At 41.2% G+C, this 23,015-nt stretch overlaps 1 long non-coding RNA gene across 1 annotated transcript in view; it reads left to right on the top strand.

The window, feature by feature from the left end:
* The first annotated feature begins 15,834 nt into the window (after positions 1-15,834).
* LOC146979050 (uncharacterized) overlaps positions 15,835-23,015 on the top strand; it is a 129,321-nt gene continuing 122,140 nt past the window's right edge. The window contains exon 1 of the long non-coding RNA XR_015037153.1: positions 15,835-15,943. This is a non-coding gene — a long non-coding RNA (uncharacterized LOC146979050). The remainder of the gene's footprint in view (positions 15,944-23,015) is intronic.

Raw genomic sequence — 23,015 nt, 5'->3', positions numbered from 1 at the left:
GTGTGGTGTGGGTATGCTGCAGTGCAGGATGGGGTTCCAAATTGGAAAGAAATAAATGCTAATAAATCAATAAATAATAATAAAAGAAAAAAGACTGATCAGGCTTACAAAAACACACCAGCATTATTGATTAGAAGGCAAGTTGCTGCAATTAAGTGCGACTAGAGCACTGATTAGTAAGTCTAACTTTTTATGATCTAATGACTTTGGATAATTGCCTTGCGTTTTAAAAAAAACAACAACATTTATTTGTTAGAGCTACTGAGTGAAACACTTTAAGTTATTGTACTTGTCACTGAAACAGCTGTTATAGCTGCTGCACGGTTTATTCTGTTGTAATTAGATTGTTGTGTTTATTAACAAACCTGCAAGCTTGTAAAGAAAAAGCTGAATAGAATAGAGTAATGATAACAAACTCCTTTGTGTAGCATACATTCAAAGCACAATCCCTTACCTCTTTATATTACATTTAAGTTATCGACAAAGTTGTCAGTCGATGGGAAGAAACCCGAGGTCACAGAAATGGAAAAAAAAATTAAAAGAAATAATACATGGAGAATTTATCAGGTCAAGGGTGAATCTGAGAAGTATCAAACAAAGAAAACAAGTAAATTAAAAATTTTAGTCTTATTGTGTAGTGTTTGTGGGTTTGTGTGTGTGTGTCTGTCTGTTGCAACAAAAAGATGTTTAATGATCACTATTTGTTGCTGCCGGCCTTATACCCAGACTGAGCTTCTCTCTCACTGTCAGTGCCTCCACTCCCATGTCCATTTGTCTTACCTCTCTAAGGAGCGCCTCCATTGGCACCGTAGTGGCCTGTTAGATTATCTTCCTCTTCCTCTCCCTTGTTTCTACACACAGGATACATTTATTAAGAGATTTAGTTGGATATGTCAAGAACAGAACCAAACCTTTGAATAAAACCAGCATGTTAAAGAGACAACGAGGAGTTTCTATTTGGTTATAAAAAAGTCTCACGTTAATGTGGATGAATCTCCGCTACCCACACTTGTTAATGGGCCCATTTTCAATAAATATATCGTTTTGTCTCTATCGTTATTTTGTTATTATTAGTGGTGGCGGAGATGCTGGTCGAGCCGACCAGCGTTTCTTTACTTTCGGTTTCGTGGCGAGTCATGAGAATAACGCAGCTGAATCGCCGTTTATGGTCGGAACTACGACGGTATGTGATCGTCTTTGAACCTCTGACTTTAATTCTTGATGGATGAAAACATGAGTCCATCTTGCGCCGGTCAAAGAATTTCACGGTGCGCGTGGAGGCTCATAAATGTAGTGTGAAAACGCTTCGCTTTTCCAAAACTCCTCGTTGTCCCTTTAATATAGACTCAATTCATCTACGGCGTTTCCTTAATTCAGTGAGGAATGTTCAACACCTTAAAGGGACATTGTGTAACTTCTCCTGTTATCTATTCACGAAAATCGATTATTTTGTTCAAAAGTATGTTTGTCATTAACCAGTGATCCCTCCCATCAACAAACTGAAGTGTTCCTTTCAGCTCTGAATTAGCCGTTCATATCATTCATATCAACATGGAGCGGGTAAGCTCGGTGCTGGCTGCCATGTCATGTCGCCATGTCGCCATGTTTTTACGTTCAGTGGCAGCGTGACAGTAGGAAACCACGGAAACTCAGCGGAGACACCGGAGCTGTCGGCTCAGGTGGAGGTGGCGTCTGTGAAAAGTCACCGTGGTAACGCAGTGAGGAGGAATGGAGCGTTACACTGATGCTGCATTCACGTGCAGTCGGGCAGACGGCCGTCGGTAACAAACCAGATGTCATTTTAGTCACAGAAGTCGAGAGAAAGCTGGTAAAACGTGGGTCAGGTAAACAATATGACATTGCCATGACAACATATTGTCACGTGTATTGTTCTTCCTCGTGCTGACGGACCACTTGTTTACATAGAGGCTTGTTTATGCCGTTACTGCAGCGACTGTCTTCCGTCTGCCGTCTGCCCAATTTCACGTGAATGCAGCATGAAAAATACGATTGAGTTGCTTGTGATATACAACCGCAACGCTAGATGGGAGTAATTCCTACACAATGTACCTTTCATTTCAGACACTGCTTAACGACTGCAACTTCAAACACGTACTAATGTTTCCTCAAGAACAAAACTGCCATCCTCACATTTATTCAATAGGGAAGGCCTCATTGATAATCTGAATCAGTTTCAACACGCACAACTTCTGGTTTTTAATTAAAGTCTAAAACACTTTTCCATATCATTTTTAATATCAAGTTTGCTTTACCTCTACGCTTACGATATACAACCGCAACGCTAGATGGGAGTAATTCCTACACAATGTACCTTTAAAAATTAAACAGTGCATCACATGCATATACACCCACTTGTAGATATTTTGGACAAATGCTTGCAGAGTAGGGATTCATTTATTTTTCATAACAACGTTGGCTGACTTTTGTAGATGCTTTAATACTACTCAGTTGTATTTCCTGTCTGCAGTGCAGTGGAGTGGGTTAACTAGAGACGAGTGGGCAAAAGTGTGGAACATGGCAAAAAACAAAACAAAACACTGAAGCACCCGCTACACAGTGTCTCTATGGTGTGATCATGGCTGATACAAAGCCCAGATATGGGCCTATAATGTTTGAAAGGTGTCTGTTTAGCGGTTGACTCTCAAATCTTGTGTCTCTGTGTGTGGCTCATATTGTATTCAGACTTTATTTGCAACAGAAAAAGACACAATATCCTGGCCAGATATCTTGACCAACTGGCTCACCTCTGTGTTCTCTTATCTTACATATACTCGCAGATGTATGATTTATAAGCAAGAGAAAGCTGCAGTCACAACAAAAGAACAGACAGCATCAATGAAAGCTCTGTGAAAAATGGCCTTCAGGTATTATTTTCTATTCTTCATTGGCTAGAGCAGCTGTACTTGTAGTAAATACATTTATCACTGTGAGGAAAATAAGTATGTATGGTACTATAATATAATATGGTAGAATTGTACATTTAATAGCATGTTTCTATTAGCAATATTACATATCCTGTCTTGCATTAGACAAGTTAAGTCATGTTATATTTATCTTGATACATATGCCACACACTTAATTTTATTCACTCAGATGCCTGGGCACAGAGTCATGTCCACTATAGTGTTCCCACCCACAAGTGTATCATTCATGACCACACATTACTTTTTCTTACCATAGATGTCATCGCAGAGGCAAAATAATTGTTTCAACAGTGATAAAAACAAACTACCTAAACTACTTGATGCATTATAAAAAATTAAGCACAAGCACTTAACCAAGCCGCACCGAGCAAGGACATTCACAACAAGCCATTAAGCTTTCAGACTCTGCCCAACATCACTAACAAGCAGACCGACACCCACAGACCACATGGCTCACCCAGCTGTGTATTGTGTAGAAACTCTACTGTTTTGTTAGAATTAGTCACTTTTTGTGCAACACTTTGGTGAGTTTTGAGAAGAAATCTTACAAGAAGAGATGATGACAGATCTAAGATTAAATACTGATGTTATTATACAATCGGCTGAAGCTGTATCCACTTACTCTGAGTGGTAAGTTGTACTATAAAGCCTTTTTCGAGCCAAGTATCTTGCCGGTCAGCACAGGCCCCAGTGGAGCATGAAGAGCTGGATATTGTCAAGTTTCATCCTCTTAACGCTCATGGAAGGCCAAGTGAAAGACAAACAGCATAACGTGTCCCATAGATAAGGACTGGTTTAGTTTGGGAGCCCTAAGGCATGGCTGCTAGGCCTGAATTCAAGATATCATGCTCTGATTTCACTAAAATTGAGTATACTACGTGCGTTTCTGAATTAGCTACCTTGTGCCTGTGTGTGGTGTGGTAAAGTGCTTGAAAACTGTTTCATCAGTAAATCGTCCACAAACCAAACATACTTTGAAGTGTTTGTGTGTTTCCAGAAGTAAACTTAGAGAAAAATGTGATTTTATAGTGGTATGTTTCATTTGGTTAAGCTCATCTCCCAGGCCCTAGACCCCTAGTGGCAGAGGTTATAGGCATATTGTGTGTTTAGTGAAGTATAAAAGATAACAAGCCCATCAATTCCCTCCTTCTTATTCATACTTAGCCATGCTAGTGAAATGTCTTCAGGGACTTCAGTCCATAGCTTTAGTCCAGATGGAAATATGTCAACAACCAATTACTTGGTTGTCCACCATGTTAAAGGGTAACTATGCAAGTCTGGTCACTTTTTTTTTTTTTTACAGAGCTCCCCCTATAGTTTCGGAGTGCACATTTCCACCGTCGTAAAAACTCACCACTAACCTTCATTCCTCCCCCCGGCCATGTGCATTTGTTTTTAACAAAGCCAGCGAGAAGGCAATCCATGGAGCGTTGTCTACTGAGGTGGATAACGTTAACAAGATTTGGTTGTTGGTGTATTTTGTGTTGTATTGCCATAAAGCAGTCCATGTTTCTCATTAGAGGAGAGCTGGGACACTGGGTTAGAGGCGGTGATCTTGCAAGGTTTGTTTTCGGCCAAAAGACCCCAGGTGGAAGGCAGAGAGCCTCCGTTCTCTTAACAAGTCATTACAGGACACCACAATTACTCCAAAGCTGTTTAGTTAAGATAAAAAAAAATCTTGCATAGTTACCCTTTAACATTGTTTTTTATCTCAACGACTTTAAGACCAAATGCTAGTAAATTTGTTGCACGTGTCTTTGTTGCATGACAGAATGATATGTATTCACTTGAGTGGTTAAGGCCTTAACCTTGCTACAAACCAAGGCTGTGTCTGTTTGTTTTCCACGTCTTCAGAGATCAGGACAGTGAGCCAAACTGGATTCTGGGATTTTTCCAGTTTACCTTGTAAACTTCTTCACAGTGGCGGTTTGACCCAGTTGTCACTGTGTTAGTCAAACAGGCTGTGGCTCCTGTGGAAAAAAAAAACTAGTCTAACCTCACAGTAGAGTGGGTGCCATGTCACACAACACAGCACAACACACAGGGAGCAGAGGTGTGTTGCCAAGGCCTGAGTTGGCAGACAGACTGCTGCCCAGAGTGTACAGAGTTGTTTCTGCTGCATTGTTTTCTTGGTTGTTTTTTTTTTTGCTGTTGACTCCCACCTCATTTCTTGTTTCAGGCAAACACTGGAACTTGACAGCGCAGGCACATGAACCAGCAAATGATATCTGCTGGGGTTTGGGCTGGAATATTGTCAATCAGAGTGAGTAAGAAGAAGAGTATTGGATGCTGTGTGAGCACAGAACACATCTACATATCTATGCACATCGGGTGTATACTGCTCATGTTTTTGCGCATGTATACAATATTCATAAGGTGTATACGCACCGTCCAAGTTGAAAGATTTTCTGGATACTGTCTAGTTTTGACGTTCTTTTCTGCAGTATTTACTTTGGGGAGTAAAACATTTATATGAAGCTTCTCGACGAGGATCCAGAGCGGAAAGGCAAGAGAGAGAAGGAGGGGAGAGGGAGAGCCTGGGTATCCCGACCTGCCATGAACTGCTGCCTCCCGTTGCGCTTTCATTTCATGGTTAAATGTGGAGTTAATGGCTGGTTTACATGGTGGTGGCTTCAGTGTCTCTGATTCAAGCCTCCTTTAGTCCCTGTGGCTTAAAAAAAAGAATACAGCCTCCTCCAGTCTGCACAGCAAACAACAGACTTCTTGTTCAGAGGGTTGCTTCAGTACACTCACTACAAAATGAACAAACAACAGAAACTCAAAATTAACTTTGTGTTTAATGATAATTTGACAAATGATTTGTGCAGGGATGCAAGATGCACCTCTTTGTACATCTGGCATCAGTGCTTTGTAAAATTAGCAAACTTTGATCTTATTGGAAAGCTGAGTGTTCACTTTTAATTGCATAATTGCAGAAGGGAGAATGCTGAAATGATGCATTTTTGCAGTGTAAAAAGAGAAATACAGTAAACGAGTACACAGATATAAAAGGAAACGCTCAAAGTGAGAGCAGCCTTGATGAAGCTCTGAAAAACACAACTCAACTTAAGGGAGAATTTTTTAAAACCATGCTTGAAAAACACTGCCACTGAAGTACAATGAATAAAATATTCATGTTCCACAGTTTGTGGAGTTTACAACTCTACATGTGCGAAGTGATAGCCAGACCTGTACCTGCCTCTTTAATGGAATAGTTTGACATTTTGTAAATTATTCTGAAATGATCATATACGTAAATGCTTATCTTATATCTGCCCAACAGCTGGTTAGCTAAGCTTAAAAGAAAGACGAGAAACACAGGGAAACAACTATTCTGGCTCTTTCAAAAGTGAGAAAAAAGCTCCTCGCAGCGCCTCCCTGACTTACTCATTAACACACGGTATATCGTTTGTTAAGTGTACCAGCGACACTTTTATTGCCATTTTACTGCTCCTAGTAGCATGACTCCCAGTGTTAATTAGTGAGCTTTAAAAAGTGCTGGTTGGCAGATTTTGTTTTCTTTCAGATAAAGCCATGCTTGCTGTTGAACCTGTTGACAGTGGCAGAGCTATTTTAATTATGCTGTATGTAAATGTAACCCTCACATTTATCAGATGGCAAGTTAAGTTATTTAACGGCAAGTTTTCCTGATGTAACCGTAACCCTATTTTGATGTTCCCTGAACGTTTTGGGAAGGTTAATTGAACATTTTAAGAAGTTTACCAGAATGTTCTCTGTAAAATGTTCCCTGCATGTTAAAACGTAAAAGTTTTCCTGATGTAACCCTAACCCTATTTTGATGTTCCCTGGAGGTTTTAGGAAGGTAAATTGAACGTTTTCATGGCACCGCATAATAATAAATAATCTCATAATAATAAACCATCTGCTGTACCTGTCAAAATCAACTCATCTTTGCCTTTTCCCAATATGGCAAATAAGAACTTCTTTTCCCATCTCAACTTTGCAGGTCAAAAACTGATGAAATTATGTTCACACAATGAAATATTCCCAGAATCATTGGGGAACTTGAGATGCTTAAGCAGGTTCTTCACCTTATTTCATCCTTTACACTTGCCAGTACAACTAATGTAACACATCACTCTCACTTTGTCTTTCATTGCAGGTCTGACTTGAGAGGGGGAACTCAACCCAACCCTCAACCCGACCTGAAACCTGATCCTCGTGTGGACATGTAGAAATCTATTTCCTAATTGCACAAAATCAATTAAAGCACCCGGTGCACTTTCATCACATTGCTCTTCATTTATAAATCCACCAATGGCAGAGGGAATACTTTGGTAAGCACTTTAAGCCCCCCCACGGTCACCGCTAGGTAGAGCGGATGTGTCAGCTTTTTAAAAGTAACCTAAAAGATTTATTCTAATGATTTTCATCAGTGAAGAGGGCAGGAGCTTTGGAATGAAAATTAGCATTGAGAATATGGTTTTGAACAGGCATATTCATTATGGATACATCTGATTCAAGGAATTGGAATTGTGGAGCTCGCATCTGGGAAGTACAAATATGAACCAGACAAGGGTAGTAAGAAAAAAGACAGTTGAAAACAATGTTATGAGGGCATGGACAGTGCCAGTGAAAGCGGAGGAGAAGGTTAATATGACAAATAATTGGAGAGGGGTACATCCACAGGCAGCATTATTGCATTGAATCAGTGGTAGATGTGGAGACAGTAGGTTAGTTTAAATGCAGGTATTTTAAATTGGCTGCCAAATATCCACCACTAAATCTAAGAGGACAGTAGGTATTTGGACCAAATTATTTCAACAAGGACACTGACATCTATTGTACCTACAGTTCCATTTCTCTCCCAACGCGAGGAGAGCACTCCCCCGAAAATGAGAGGACAGGATCCTGAATTAGATATGGAGAATTAATAATTGATATTGCCATAGTCGCACACATCCCTAGCATGCACACTTGCATACTCGCATACGGTATATGAGCAAGGATCTGCATCCAAAAGGTCAAGAGGGAGTTGAGGTTTTCTCCTTGTCAGTTGTTACATATGGTCAAATTAAATATGAAGCTACCCAGAGGGAGAGGGCTCGATATTCAGCTGACTGCAGCGGGGGACTGAATTGGCCACCCTTACAGAAGTGATGTAAGCACTGGGAAATAGCCCTTCTGCATCATGACTAATGATTAAGAGACACACATTAAAATCAGTCTGATTATTTGAAACTACCAGTGAGATAACATTAGAGAGCAGAAAATAAAATAAGTAATTGAAAAGGTCAAATGTGTTTTAAATGCAGACCCTCGGAGCAGGCCGTTCCTGCACATGACGAATGCCACTCCAAGGCCTCAGGTTTATCCGTCACAGAGATCATAAATCCCTCCACCTGGTCAGCGTATGTTTGGCGCGGCTGTGATTTAGTTGGCCATGGTTTACCCAGCTCTGCATATAATAACTCGCCTTAAACACTTTACGTACACCAAAGAAATCCAGAGAGAGAAGCCGCTGCCTCTCATCCTTGTCATCTCAGCCGGGACGAGGTGTGACTGATTGCGCAGACTTGATCGACTACTTTGCATGACGTACAATCAGATAAAATGGCCATCACTTGAGCTCTATCACACCATAAATCACCACTGAGATATGGAGGAATATGTATTCTCTTTGTCCATAAATCATGGTTATCCCTCATCTAAGAGTCAATTATCTAAAGCGCAACAAATGGCTCGGCAGTAACCTTGAAGATAGGGGATACATGCAAGGAGCCAAGCTTGCGGCGTTGTCGAATCTTGTCTATTTTGTAACCACTGGCCACAACAGGACATTATTTAAAAATTGCACAAAGATGGATTTATGGAAACTTAAAGACATTCTGAAAAAGTTATTTTGAAATGACCTTTCAGGGTCTGATGTTTTATTGACTGTACGTTTGCCAGGGTGAGAAATTGATGTCAGTTTTGATGAGTAAATGGTTACTATTTTATCCTAAAGCTCTTCTAATGATGGCACCGTGTTTTATTTTCTCAGCAGGGACTTTGTAAAGGAGCAACTCACATTAGATGAAGGCATCCAGTGATCAGAAGCCACCCTTGGATGTTGTAATCCTGATCTGTACTTCAAAGACAAGCGCGACTTGTTTTGTAATTCGGCTTCATCTCTTGTTAGTGCAGTTCAGGAAAGAAATAAGGCATATCACAGCGCATAATATATTTCTGTGTCTTAGTGATTCTTATAATTGCAAACATATGAAAGGGGTCACAGGAAAAGACTTTGTCTTTGTTCTCCTACACCATTTTTGATTCATTTTAACTTTGCAGCATATGTATGTTACAGTACAGGCCCACTGACATTCCCTGGCAATAATTGGGTGCTTCAGGCTTAGTAACTTCACACAGGCCAAGATCCAACGTAACAAGCTCTGATGGAAAAAAAAAACAAACAAAAAGAACACACACACAAAGTCAACAAGGATAGCAGGGATTGCCTCCACACACACACAATTATGGTGCTCTAGCCGTAAATATTTAGTCCCCTGAAGAGTATTCATTACAAAGACAAGCTTTCAGATCTCTATGTATTACTGTAAGTTAGTTTGCTTGATATTTAAATTGTTTCTGTTTTTTTTTCCTCTTTAAAGTTTGCATAAGTATTTGCTTTGCAGCCAGGGCATCTTTAAGAGTTGCAGTTTCAGCCTCTGAGCAGAACAGGAATTTACCATGACTTTAAATGAACACTGTGGGTTACACTGTGAAATACCTGCAAGGGAACATACTGCAGCATTCGGCTCATGTTCCCAGTGCCATTGTGTTCAGAGATTATCAGCCACCAAATTTCGATCCCGAGTAAATTCTACATCTAACATTTAAACACAACACAGAAGGGGATGGAGAGAGGATGATAGTAGCTCAAAAGATTTTCAGTGCACACATCCCAAACAGTAGTGAAGGATTGTTTAGGTTTAACAATAAAGTCTACTGCAGGCCAGTGGAAGATTTTTGGAGTATGTCACCTCTACAAGCTTTTACTCCTCTCTCAAAGACCTGTCTAAGTGCTTTAGGAGACTGCCTGTACTCTTCCTTACAGAGTGTGAAATTTCTGTGTCTTTCATTTGATTTTCATTTTACTCCTTCCTCCACTCTCTCCAACTCTCTCTATCTCCCTGAGCCCATTTCCACATTTCTCTAACTGTTCCACTGCTTCTGGTAAATGGAAACTCTGTACAGGAAATTCTCAGCTCTCTCCAAGACAGGTTTACCCTCCAGATAAAATCTCACTGCCCATTCCTTGGTACTGACCTCTTCTTTGCCTTAAGGGATGTTTATCAGTGATTGCAGTAGCACCGTTTTGTCGCTGAGGTCACTCTCTTCCCATCTCCACCTTGTGCCCATTTTCTCTCCATCCACTGCAAATTGAAAAGAGATTTCAGCAAGAGAGAAGTCAGTGATCCTCCAATCAATTAGGAAACCACAGGATTACTAGTGTTCCTCCAGATGTTTTACTCAGTAATGAGTGACTGGGGTTACATGTAAGGATGATGCAAGGACATCACACACAGGCAGATGTGCAGAGTAACAAGACAAGAGTGCGAAGTAGGCTGGTGTGCAGGTTGCATTTGGTTGATGGCCAGCTTGAGAGAAGACTGAGCGAAGGTGGGAAGACGTAGTAAGAAGGAGAAGAGTAGATGTGTTGTGCATCAGTGAGGTGAGAAATTGCAAAACTGCACAGATGGCACGCTCTCACCCTCATCAGTTTTATTTGGCCTGGCACCGATGCCACATGACATGACCTAGTGAAAGCTTCCTCCCTTCACATGTATAGGCTATAATGTTAGTTGCTAACCTTTTAGCATTTTCTACACTAAACAGTCTATTGGGTTTTTCCAGTAGGAAATACTCTATGCGTAGGAAGTGATGCATGAAAAATTGCTTATCAAAGAGGTGGTGTAATAAGTGACAAAAACGGTGCCAAATGTTACTTTTAAAAAAAAATATTGAACCAAGTTCCTTCTTTAATTAAAATGTGTGTTTCAGTTCAAATATGAATAGTTTTTACTTACATTTTACATTGCCTTTTAACAAGACTACAGTGAATAAGATCCTCCTGATGACGCATTTTAGTATTGCATTGACACTGTATTATATATTTATAAGTTCACCATATACCAAAAGTAATTGAAAATACAATATAGAGAAAATTGACATTAGCCATGGGGAAAACAACAACAAAATAGTTTTTAGAATAATAATAAGAGATTATAACAATGACAAATAAACATATGTTTTGTCTAATAAAAAGCAGTAGGGCCTAATTAGAGAAGATTTTATTCAAGCTATGGTCAAATTAATAAACAGATAGAACACTTTCATTTTCTACCCTCCTGTGTTTAAGCAATATTACCCTCGAGGGTGTGCTTTAACGTCATTTGAGCACGACGGTGATGCGGTCAGGACCAAGGCGCTTGCGCCGAGGTCCGCAAGCATCACCGAAGTGCTCAAATTACGTTTAAGCACACCCTCGAGGGTAATATTGCGATTATACAACAATTACCAACAAAATAGAGCGTATAATTAAATAAATATTCATGTTGATGGACGTTTTGCTCTCAAAATTTAAAGTTTTTTGCGAGTGTGCTTCCCGTTTCCATGGGAATACATGGGGTCTGACTAATAACTGAAACACAATCAGTCACGTCAGTAGACTCCTATGTGTAATGGAACCTAGTTCACCTCTACAGCAAATAGTCCGAACCTTAGTAACGACCTAGCAACAGAAATGATTTTCTAGTCCCAGATGAGTGAACTCTGAGCTGACGTTCATGTTTTAACGCGGTCTCGGACTTTCCCGAACTAAGGCCCCGTCCATACGAACCCGGGTATTTTTGAAACCGTGTGTTTCTCTACACGGTTTGGCCTTTCGTCCACACGTAACCGCAGAACTGGGCTCCTGAAACCGGAGTTTTTTGTAACCGGAGTCCAGGGTGAACTTTTTCGAAAACTCCGGTTTCAGCTTCACGTGTGGACAGGAAAACCGGACATTTTTCAGAAATCCCTGCCCTCCCTAGTTACTGTTGCTAGCACGTCAAGTTCTCGACGCTGACCATGCGCTGACCACTCAGACGCTCCTGTGAATATCAATAATCACTAAACATGCGGACACTAATACAAAACCGCGTGGTCACCATATGTGGTTACATGCTGCTATTCCGACATGCCGCTATTTCGACATTGACTTCTAATTTTATTTTTCAAGCGTCCCACTAGTCCGAGATTCTTTTTTCATTGTCGGAGTGGGGGCACTTTACTATTTTTCAAACATTCCGCTTTTCCGACATTGATTGAGGCTACATTATAGTCAGACCTGTCCTGATTTTTTTTCTTCATCTGAGACACTGTTTCTCATACACAAATACATATAGGCGGGTACATATATGAAAAAAAACCACCTAACCCTAAAAAAATTCTAACAAAAGGTTTCTCAGTTGTTTTTTATAGTATTAGATGTCCTTAATAACATACTAAAAGTTTACCAAAATTTGACCACTAGAAAGGTGTTATTTTCAAGATGGCGTCCAAGATGGATAGGAAGCCTGAGGAGACACCACAGGTGAATAGGGTAAAATTTTTAACTAACAGATATCACCATGAAACTTCCCAAGTTTATCACTTACATTAAGACAAATATTTTTTGTATTACAAGTTTTGTCAAATTGTATGTTTAAATATGTAAATTAGGCAATATCTCATTAAATATGCGCTAATTTGCATATCCGAAATCTGAACAATGGATAAAAGCCACTTTCAAAATTCTTGTTTTATTTTGTTGACATACTAGAGTCAGAAGTTTTTACAGAGGGGATTTTGGATATCTCTCTTTATCACTCTGTAAATGAGAAAATACTGTCACCAGCCCTAAAAATTCAAGTTGGTCGTGATTTTAGGAGTAAAATGTTGTATAAATCAGGCTATGAATGATATATCAACAATCCCCTCTGTAAAAACCTTCAGAATATAGAAAGGGATCAAACTGGAAGGTTTGGTGTCTGTAAGTGCTGCTGAAGTGGAGATTTCGGGCTCTTATACAACATTTTACTCCTAAAAACACGACGATATTTGAATTTTTAGGGCTATAGTATTTTCTCATTTACAGAGTGATAAAGAGAGATATCCAAAATCCCCTCTGTAAAAACTTCTGACTCTAGTATGTCAACAAAATAAAACAAGAATTTTGAAAGTGGCTTTTATCCATTGTTCAGATTTCGGATATGCAAATTAGCGCATATTTAATGAGATATTGCCTAATTTACATATTTAAACATACAATTTGACAAAACTTGTAATACAAAAAATATTTGTCTTAATGTAAGTGATAAACTTGGGAAGTTTCATGGTGATATCTGTTAGTTAAAAATTTTACCCTATTCACCTGTGGTGTCTCCTCAGGCTTCCTATCCATCTTGGACGCCATCTTGAAAATAACACCTTTCTAGTGGTCAAATTTTGGTAAACTTTTAGTATGTTATTAAGGACATCTAATACTATAAAAAACAACTGAGAAACCTTTTGTTAGAATTTGTTTAGGGTCAAGTCATATTTGTACCTGACTAATAGGCCTATAAGAGAGAAGAAAAAACAAACCCTCCAAGTTTAAAAACACACCGGCAGCAGCACCCCTGATCTGCAGCTACTGAGACTGTTATTATTCTGTCACTGAAGTCAGCTGAAGAGAGAATAACTTTGTTGCTGCTCCACAGAGAGCACATGGCTAATTAATATGCACGTGCTGACCATTGTGTCTACGCATTCCGGGGGCAGAGGTGTGTTCACGTGCACAACTGCACACCATTCTTGTAACCAGTTTGATTTATCAAAGAGAAATTGCGGAGAGTTGTGCATGCACAGTTTGATAGATCTGAAAAAGGTGTAAATATTTTGGGTGTCTTTTCTCCGTAGGCCTAAGCAAAACATTTAGTAGCAGCAGTTTTACACTGCTTACTTACAGTTTTGATAAATGAGGCCCCAGGCCATAAGCCCAGAGCCCAGACGCTCACAGACGCAGCTCTCCGCTGTCCGTGGTGCTGAAGGTGACAGGTTAACTTGACAAACAAACTGCAGCATAGTTCTGTTTGTTTATCATGTGTGTTAGTTTTGTTTGCGACTTGATAGTTGAGTTGTTGAAATTAAGAACATCACTCCCTCATCAAACCGGTGACAGGCATGCTGAAAAGAAAAGAGAGAGAGACGCGCCTGGGTATCGCAGCTGTAAAAAAAAAAAAAAAATCGGAATAGCGGTATCAAAAAGTGTCGGACTACCGGCATGTCTAGATAGAGGGATGTCGTCTAATAGCGGGATGTCTAAATAGAGACATGTCGGAATAGCGGGCGGACCCCACCATGCTGATATGGCTAAAATAGGCTTTTATCAAATTGTAAATTGCGGTCACTTCCCCACTGTGTTGCTTCCTTCCGTCCTGTACATTTGTTTTAAATGAAGCCTTTCAGAATCAATCAGTGGATCGATGGATTGTCGTTACGATGTGTGTATTTGTGTATTTTCGTATCTGTCATAAACAAGAGATTACGGGCGGGGTGTGTTAGTAGCGCGGACTCGCGGTGCCGGTCAGTTTGAGCTGTTTGAGCCTCCACTCTCTCTGTACAGGTTATAGCTGCTTTCCTGTTAGGAGTGATATCACCACCTACTGCTTTGGAATGCACATGAAGACGGATTTGCGGTTTCATGTGGACGGAGTTATTTTTTATCACACCGGTGGTGTGGACGCGAATTTTTTTTTAACCGGGGTCCAGAAAAGTTCGGTTTCAAAAATACCCGTGTTCGTGTGGACTAGGCCTAAATCAACACCGCACAAACTCGCACAAGTTATAACAAAGATGCCGTTTTTTTCCTTTCACAGATGTAGCTTCTACAACCGCAAACTCTGCATGTAAATGAAGTTATAGCGCCGTGTCGCCGACACAGCTGATAGAGAAAGAAACGATTACTCCAGATTATTTAAAAGCCCAAAAGGCGCAAGCAAGAGAGAGAGGGAGAGAGAGAAACATACAGGTCATCACCTCCGTTTTATCCAATGAAAATATTCAGCTCCAGGCCATATTTTAAAAAACATATTCACCGCGATCACAACTCGTGTCTCTCCGACTTTGTACGTAACACACATGGGAGGGAGACAATCCTCTCTGCTGTAACGGGGAAGTTTACAATATATTAACAAAAAATAAAACATAATTGTTCTATAAATGTGACTTTGGCAGCTGTCAGGAACAACCTACAGGAGGTCAATGTAGTTTGTGATTTATTTTCACGAGTAATAAATTACGAAAAATCCATGTTGCCATGGAGATGTGTAAACAACATGACATGGCGAAGTAATATTTTCAGTGATGAGTCAGCCGTGCTGTAATGCTGATTTGAGCAAAGACGGTTTCCATTTATTGAATATCTTTGATTTGAGCACGTTCTAAATGTCTTATTGACCAATCAGATTGCTTGGTCGGAACTACTTGTTGTATAATGGATGTTTGTTGTAGTCTAGTTTTGGTCTCCAAAATAGTGCAACAGCGCCACTTAGATTGTGTGGTGAAAACGTGACATTGCACCGCTGCAGACGCCAGGTGCAGTCGATTAGCTTGATTGTTGGGAGTTCGTGCATCCAACACAACAGTTCGCAGGAGAGTGAAAACATTCTTTTAAAAACATATTTTTCTGCGTTTTGCCAGTGAAACCTCAGAAGAATGAGTTGGCACTTAGCAGCATCATTGAGGTGAAGTATTTGGGGCGGGTGTAGCTTTTTTTTTTCTTTCTTTTTTTTTGTGTGTATCAATATTTGCTACCGTGCTTCATCATGCTATTGATTGGCTTAGCTAAGGCGATTAGCTTAGCTCAGGCGACAGCGGAACTGGACCGTGACCTGGGTGGAAGAGGACGGAAGTCTGGACATATGAGGAAAAGAGCCAACAGTGTGCCACTCCTACCATCACGACACGTCCGAGACCTCCTACAAATACAGGTGAGTGAACCAGCCCCACCGTGTCTTCCTGTGCTGTTGTGGGACTGTTTATAAAACTCAAAGTACTGTACCTCATTTGGTTTATTGGAGCTGCTACTGATGGTTGTCATTGCTTGCTACCCACACACACTCTCTCTCAGTATAATGGACAGGAGAGCTAATTAATAGTCACCATTCTTGCAATGGTTTCAATATGGTAATGCTGGAATCATAAAGTGTAGGCTAATGAGTATAATTGACATCTAGGTGAGGGCTAATTATGTGTAGTTTTGTCTAGGAATAGTAGGTGCTGGTAAGTCATGTTATTGACACATTCACTGATGTGTTTTGATGTGTCCAGGCAGTGGTTGTTTGGTTTCATCTCAACATCGTTAATATAGGACCCATATTTTGCACGGAAGATTTACATCTCTCTAAGTTGTGTAACTTTTATGTGAACTTTGCTTATCTTAGAAACTTGTCAGAGAAAATTATCGTGGTTGCCAGTTGTTTTCCTTCAACCAACTCTTTAAAGGGACAAAGAGGAGTTTGTATTTGGTTAGTCTCATATCAATGTGGATAATTCTACATTGCCCACTATTGTTAATGGGTCCATTTTCGATAAATATATCGTTTTGTCTTTATTGTTATTTTGTTTTAGCCTGGTGGTCAGCTCGCCCAGCATTTCCTCCTTTCTGTTTCGCGGACACTGTCCGGCCGGTCATGGGAATAACGCCGCCGAATCGCCGTTCATGGTCGGAACTACGACGGTATGTGATTGTCTTCATTCTTGATTTGAAAACATTCTTGGCAAATGTTTCTGTCTTGCGCTGGTCCAAGAATTTCACCGTGCACACAAAGTCTCATGGGAAATGTATTGTGAAAACACTTTGCTTCCCAAAACTCCTCGTTGTCCCTTTAACCAATGAATCTTGTTTGGTGGAAAATAAGGGTATGACAGCCTTGTGTTTTTCATGGATAAGTGGTACACAAAGGAATAAGCCACCAGAAGAGAAGACAATGGATTATGTGTCAAAAAAAGTGCATGATAACTGATTTATGAGCCAAATTTATCTAACGAATAGATAATCTATAGCATTGGATTATGATAATCCAAAGAATTTATGGGCAATTTGTCGGGGCTTCTCATGAATTAAAATTCAAGGAATTGGATTCACCATCATATGATTGAACCATAGATTAAACCTGGATGTTTAAAGAAAGAAGGTAGCTTCCTCCTCTCTAAACAAACACAGCAGACGCTATGTACAACATACAATGCGGAGGAAAGCATAGATTGGCCTATCTCGCCTCTCTTCACTCTTTTTCTCCTCAGGAGAACAGATGCGTAGGCAGCACTAAAGCAGCAGCTGATTGTGTTTGTGATGTTTATCGCTCCCCTGGCTGCCAAAGATTTACAGTAAATATCTCTTTTATTGCTCACACTGGGCCGTGCATTTACACCGGCACACCAGTTCCCCCTCTATATACCTTTGGCCACCCACAGTCACCTCGAGGCCCATAACCACAGCTTGTCTCTCCTGCTATATGCGGTGCTGACTTTAAACAAGGTCTCCTGCATGTGTGTCATATCATTAATTGCCGGATTTCGCAATGACTCGTAAAATCCTGCTCAAAGTAAATGCACCCAGCAGTAAATAACACAGCCTTTTATTAGTTTCTGTTCCCTGCAAACAAACTTTGAGGTAAAAATCAGGGTGAAAGTAATAAATTAAGAATGATCTGTGTAACAAAAGGGAACCATGGCACCAGTTCTTGCCCGCATTTATCCACTTTATACGCATTTGAAATGGTGTTATTTGTATTCAGCAAAGGAGTGAACTTTAACCACAACTTGCACATATTCAAAATCCTGCTTTCACTTGTGGCTTTTCTTTTCAAAGTGACAGGGAGGACTGGAAAACATAAACTTGTATACATTGGCTCGTGTGTATAGAGCAAATTATCTCATTTGAAATAGAAATTGTTATAATTTTTTTCCGTCTCTTATTAGAATGTGGGCGTTGACTAACTGATTAATTGTATTAGTGTGGAAGTCATGTTTCAAACTTGTTGTTAGGTCAAAAATATGTGGGTTTGGTAAACTTCTTGAGGATGTTAAGAGTATGGACGTGCTTTGTGTTACATTGAAATCTGTTGACTCCGCCAATGAAATTCAATGCAGTTAGACAGCTATGTGGGAAAGTGCAGCGACTGAAGACTCTGTGGTGGAATGGAGTTGCTCAGCTTCCTCTTGGCATCTGGTCAAGATAGATTTCTTTCTGTGGATCACGCATGTTTTCATTTCATGCTTGTGGCCCCACTTCCATTTCACCATTACCCTCTCAGCCAGTCAGTTATCATACCTCGAGGAGCACAGGGGGATGAGTTGGAGTGATGGTGGTGGTGGGGGGTGGTTGTTCACATAAAGGTGAATGATACGGAAACTATCCATCCCGAGTGGAAGAGAAATGGTCGGATTTGTTGATGGAGAAAAGGATGTAAGGTGATGGAGGGGTGATGGAGGGATGAAGTGATAAAAGAATGCAAGTTGGAAGAAGGGGGGATGTGATGGAATGGCGGCCTCCTGGAGTCCAGGTCAACCACTGAACTCTAAAAGCACCCATTTGATCATGACATGTCAAGGATGTGAGTAGAGAGAGAGCGGGAGGAAGGAGCGCCTCGGAGAAAGATGGCACAACAGCCAGAAAAAATGCTCATCGTTTGGCACCAGATTGAGTGATCCATTTCAGGAACTGGTGAGCACATATATGTGTGTGTCTGTGTGTGTTTGTTACCTCCATTTCATGCACTGTCTCGCACCCATCACTCCTTATGGGTAGGTGGTGTATTGCTTAGCCCATGGATTTGACGGACGGCACATCAGAGAGCCGCATCGATTTGAGGGGTTTGGTGGGAGGAGGATAGAGGCGGGGGGGGGGCTGGAGTTTGGTTGTCACAGACGGAGAGATGGAGGATAGTATCAGGCATGCAATCTCACAGCCAGGGACCCCGGCGTGGAGGGATAGGTCGGAGCCATCCATCTCTCTGCATTACCCTTAGCCGCAAGGACATTAAGCCAGGGGGATAAGGGTCTGTCTGGGGGTGTTTAGAGCTACGCATGGTTATCTCTCTGCAGGGACCACAAGGCTAGAAGCCAGTGTTACACCCAGGCAGATGGACACTTTCTCTGCTTTGAAGTCTGTCAAATTATAGGAGACCAAGAGGGAGAGCGTATGGTTACAAGTCTTTTCATATGCTTTTCCCTGTTTGTGTGTGATTTTGTATCCCTGCTTTTATAATCGAATAACCCAAGTCTATTTTAGACCAAATGTATTCTGTCACGTTTTGAAGTGACCTACTTAAGAGCACAACAAGTCACTGAACTGAATGAATTCAAACATGTATTACACCAGGCATGGGCAACTGGCGGCCTGGGGAGCGCACACGGCCCGCACCCTCACCCGAGTTGGCTCTTAAATTATAAAAATGTGTCCTCTGTGGCACTGAACCAGTTGTAATGACTCAGCTGGCCAGTAGATAGCACCTCCAATGCAGATGCCGCCTGGTGCATGCATCCAATGGGTCTTCTCCACCAGTGAGGAAGAGACGTGAAGCCGTGAAAGAAAATTGTGTGTTTCATTTTAAATGTGAAGAAGAATATCTGTTCACAGAATTCAAAGGCAAGGACAGGGCGGTGGGTGAGTGCTATCGCAGTGTAAATTGAACACTTCAGCGCAATTTAGCACATTCAGCGTTTATTACCATTACAGTGCGACCTGTCCATGCACCCGTGTTTGTGTGTGTACTGTGTATGTGCATATGTGTGTGTGCCAGCGCGCGTAAGACAGTGCAGGAGGAGAGGCTGATTGACAGAGAGGGTGAAATGCTGTTAAAAATACATAATAGCCTTTTTTTTCTGTGAGAGACTATGGCAGGCCCAAACGAGACTCGTCAGTTAATGGAAAACACTTCTTTTGTATTCGTATATCAAAGAAGACTACAACTATTATGCATGCATTTGAGCATGAAATATGTTAAGTTACTGCACTGTATGTTGGTTCAATAATCATATTTAAAATGGCAGTTTTATCATATCTGGTTAAAATTGTGTGTTTCATGTTAACTCATTGAGTGCCAACCACGTAATTTCTCGTTTTTCGTTCCCATGCGTTGAGTGCCAAAAACGGAATTTTTCGTTTTTTGCTTTTTTTTTAAATTATGAAAATAGACACTTTAATACACATTATATGTAAATTTGGGGACTCTACGACGAGGAGAACTGAAATAGATGACGATCAAAGTCACATGACAGCTCATGATCTGGAAGTTTTTATCATAACTCAGCTTCTGCAAACGAGTTCTGCATGCAGATGCAGCGCAGATGCAGCGCAGCTGCTCCGCTGCTGCTCCGCCCTCACCTGCGCTGCTGCTCCAGCTGCTCCAGCAGCTCAGAGCAGAAACAGGAAGCTCTCAGCCCACAGTCCGCCCGGTCTTCATCTGGAGCAACACCGTGTCCTCCCCAAAGTCCTCCCGCGGTAAAATCTGATGGTCTCTGGACCAAAGCAGACCGCCGTCACCGACCCGTACCACAGACGGACCGCGACCACCGGCGGGACCGGTGTTCGCGAGCCGCTGTGGCCGGCAGAGCCTCACGTTCCGCGGCGAGAGGCTGTGACACGGCACGGTGCGTCTGTGTTATTGCTGTTTAGTGGCGCCCCCCCCCCGCCCCCGATGGTGGTTTTGTGAATAGAACAACAATTGTTGTATATATTTATCTTATACGAGCCCTTTGATCCAGAAATGCGAGTGTCAGAAGAGCGACAGACACAAACAGCGCAGCTTTCATAAAAGACGCTGTATCTCCTTTTCTAGAAAAAAAGGAGGGATTTTGGTGAAACCCAGCCATGTTTAGCTTGACTTTTCTCAGGAACGGAGGCACGTAGAAACAAACGGTTTGTGGCCATTTGAAGGATAAAGTTAAACCTTTCAATTGAGCTACAGTATGTGTTGGTGGCAATAATATAGAATACACTATGGCTCTAAAATAAAAAGTCAAAAATGGTCTAAATTGCCGGTACACTTGACTAAAACTTTGGAAAGGAGCGCGGCACTCAATGAGTTAAATGGAAGGATGAATGTGGCCCTCGGTAGTTTCGATGAAAAATAGTGGCCCCTCCATCATTTAAGTTGCCTATCCCTGTATTACACATTTGATCTCCTATTCTTCTAATGACTTGAGAGAAAAAAAAATAGTGGTAGTGGATTAGCACTTTTTAAATCCATGATATAATACTTTGACACTCTGCACACTGATTGGTGCTTGATTAGACAGTCGAAAAAGAACATTTAGAACCAGAGGTGGAGTAAAAGTTGAAAAAAGAAATAACACACAGGTTTAAGTTGCAGCTTCTATTTTGTCCTCATCCAACCCTTTACTAAAAGCCCAATAATGCAGAGTTGAAATGCACAGTCATAAAAACCAGTTCCCATGAGTTCTCATGGTTTGACTTTGAGGCTTGTCTGCCGGGAACCGCCTTGAAACGAATGAGAGCTTTCAATACTTCATCCTACAACAAAGAGGCATGATGAATGGAGTGCAGTTCAGTGGACTTAGTGTGTGTTAAACATAAAGCTTGATCCTGTATGTGGCATAAGAGTCATACGACCTCTATTCTACAACTCCCATGTGCACTTTTAAAGTAAAGAAACAGCTGTAGAGATGCAGGTTTCCCCGGGAGACATAAAGACTGCGTACAAAAACAAGTAAGCAAGTACTATGTGGTGTCCCTTTCACAAATGAGTCTGAGGCCAGTCTGGTGTGATAAGAGTGAGATAAAAAGGAGGGCTGATGGGGCCTTCGAGGACATCTAAATGAGACAGGGATACAAGTGTGATATGCACAGTGTTTTTCACTCTGAAAGCCTGTCTGTCGGCCCCTTGCTGCCTGGCTGGACACTCCCCTGGTGCGATGGTGTGGGACTCCTCCGATCAATATTTCATGCTCTCTAGCTCAGTCATTACTGATTAGCAGACCCACAGATACAGCGACCCTCAGATGCATTCACAAAGCCTTGTGTATCTGAAAGAAAGCCAAACAGAAATGAGAGCCTTCAATAATAACTGTCAACTGTATTTTAAGAACGATCAAAAGCAAACTGCTGTCGCTGTTTCTTCTAAAAGCATCACCTTGACAAAGCTCCCAAAGTCACTGCTTACAGAGAATGCTTCAAAATAACCAACAGATGTTGATGAAATGTTAATTGTGATTATAAAAGTTACAATGGGATCAGCAGATGACTCTTTTTATTTACCCAACAATAAAAATGTCAGAATAAAATCGGCATCATGTGGTTTGGTTGGGTTTCAGATAGAGCAGAAGTAAGCGATCCGGTCGTTTGTCAGCCGATGGAGTTAGCAGTCCCTGCCCTCGTCATGGATCTATTGGTCCTCGTCCCTACGTCACCACATTCACGTGCATCCCTTGGCTGCACACACAGCCCTTCATGCTGTTCTCTCTCCTCATTGGATAAAGGTTGTAGGATACAAGGAAGTATACAAGAAGTTTTCTTCTCGGCTTACAGCAGAGCAGAGTGACTGACAGACCCGTGTTTCGGACCAAACACTCTATGTAAGTGATTGCTGTCGGAAGATACAACTATTTAAGACTTATATTAATACGGACATTCCACTTACTTCTGCTTTAAGTGAAACATAATGTGGTGAACAGATTGAATTTCTTTTAAAGGCTCAGCTGGTAACAGACATCTTCAGGAGACTGTTTCCCCTTTCAGTCTAGAAATTGCTGGGAGTCTCTCTCTCTCATGTTCACTCTGCAAAGGTTCATGTGTATCACAGAGACAGTTTCTGCCTAATCCAAAGTCGCATTATTTCACATGACTGGATGTTGAACTTTCATATTTTCAGTTGTTTCGTCAGTGACATGGTGGCTCACAGAGCAGCTTCAAGACACTTGTCTCGTGGTTTGTCCAACTTACCTATCGGTTGTGCAGGTCACCAACATCCTTTTTACAGCAACATCCCAACCAAATGAGGATGGCAGTGCATTCATTCACATACGTGCACACTGTGA

The sequence above is a fragment of the Trachurus japonicus genome, chromosome 11, assembly GCF_045865225.1.
Source record: "Trachurus japonicus isolate A0001 chromosome 11, Traja_1.0".
Classification (NCBI taxonomy): Eukaryota; Metazoa; Chordata; class Actinopteri; order Carangiformes; family Carangidae; genus Trachurus; species Trachurus japonicus.
Note: the sequence above shows the minus strand (reverse complement) of the source record. Positions and strands in the feature narration are given on the sequence as shown.